This window comes from Rhyacophila brunnea, unplaced genomic scaffold, assembly GCF_057557595.1.
Source record: "Rhyacophila brunnea isolate RB1 unplaced genomic scaffold, BYU_Rbru_1.0 scaffold_69, whole genome shotgun sequence".
NCBI classification, from domain to species: Eukaryota; Metazoa; Arthropoda; class Insecta; order Trichoptera; family Rhyacophilidae; genus Rhyacophila; species Rhyacophila brunnea.
This window is the reverse complement of record NW_028233338.1, coordinates 111246-113197: the sequence shown is the minus strand read 5'-3', so window position 1 is coordinate 113197 and position 1952 is coordinate 111246.

Genomic DNA, 1952 nt, shown 5'->3' with positions numbered 1-1952 from the left:
AAGAATTTGATTTATTTGTCGTCGTAACAAAATTTTTGTATTATTTTAGCCATATGATATTTTTTTCTGCATAAAAATAATTTTTTGTCAAATATTTATACGATAAATAACCATTTTTATCTGTTTTACAGTAATGATCCCACAAGTTCATTTTTGCGCTTAAAATTATGTATTCAAAAGGCTTTATCAAATTAAAATTTTTAAAAACTTTAAATAATACAAAAAAGTTAAATTATAGCCTTTATAATACTCAGGATGGCAAATAAATCAATTTTTGTCTATAAAGGCTTTATATTTTTAGGGTAAAAATGTGTTTATTCTGCACATAAAATTATCCTTGAATTATTTTTCTATTCAATATTATTAAAGATATCAGTATGTAAATTTCTGAGATCACATTCTCTATTAAATCATTTACTTCTTTAGTGTGTTTTTACAATCTAATCAATATTTGAATTACATTTTCTAATTTTCCAAATTATATATATCTGCTTGTAATATTTTTTACTTTTCATACAGTTTAAGTATAGCCGTTGATTTTTTGAAAAAAAAATTTCTTCAATAGCAGGGAAATTATTTCACATCACTTCATTCTATTTCATAATAAAGATTTTATCAATCTCAAAAGACCCAAACCATCAGTTTTATTAAAAAAATTGTATTTAATCTAGTCTATTCAAAGTTTTTACGAATTTTTCTACTTGACGTTCATTAAATTTTATATGGATGATATTATTAATTTCATTAGTCTAGTTTCTCGTTTTTTTGTATAAGAAATACGCCCTTACAAAATTCCTATAAAAGATTCAAATAACTCTATATTGACACGTAAGTTTTTTTTTGATAAATCATGATGTATAAAAGGATTACAGATTTTATGTGATAATTTATGAATTTATATATGAGTGTAGCATTTTAAATTTATTTTTGTTGTTTTTTTTACTAAATTAACACTATAAATCTTGGGTTAACGTTATTTACTTGTGTTTTATTTAAATTTTTATTTCCTTTTTAGGCTCATATTTTTATATTATAGTTCTTTTTAACTATAAAGCGAGTAATTCAACATTTCACAAAATTAAAATTTTGTTCATGCTACAGCAATTGTTTTCAAACTAAGAACATTTTTGCATAACGCTACTTTTTTACATGATCATGTCTAAAATTGTAAAATATATAGCCTATGGATTTTTTACCATGTAGAACTTTATAACTCTCAATTTCTGTTAAATATGCTGTATTTAGTCTATTTACTATATTCTGGAATTAGATTTTATTAAACAAAAGAATGTGGCGAAACGAATGACAAGAAGAAACCAAACCTAATATTTAGGTTATAATAATTTTCTTGCAAATTATAGTAGTTTTACACCTTTAATCTTTCACAGCTTATTTTTTTAAAGCATCGGGAATCAATGTAGATGCATTGCAAACTTAAAAATATTTACCGTGTAATTTTTTTGTCAAAAATTCGTGCAACTTACTGGTAAACCCAAATATAAAGCGATCAGAACCTATTTAAATGCAGTCATCTGGCGTATATGTTATTTTTATCATATCTATGGGCTCATAAAAATACAATTAGTTGGGTAAAAACAACAGGATGCGGACTGTTCGGATTTGAGCCAAAAAAACAAAATTAATTGAAATCAAATTTTTAAATATTCTGAAAATGACTTATAATTATATTTATCCTGTAAAATCGAATGAAACGAATATCTTTGAAGGATTTTGCAGCGAGACAGCAAAAAAAAATCATTTGCTTCACAAAAAATTTTTAATCTTTTCATAGATAAATTTTAGTAAAAATATTATTGAGAAATGAGAATGCACCACTTTTGCAATACTTCTTGTTTTGTTTTCTAAGTATAGTGTTCCATGGTGGTTTCTATTTTTTATCATATTTTAAAAATATACATTACGATTCTGCAGCAATAATTTATTAAAATAAG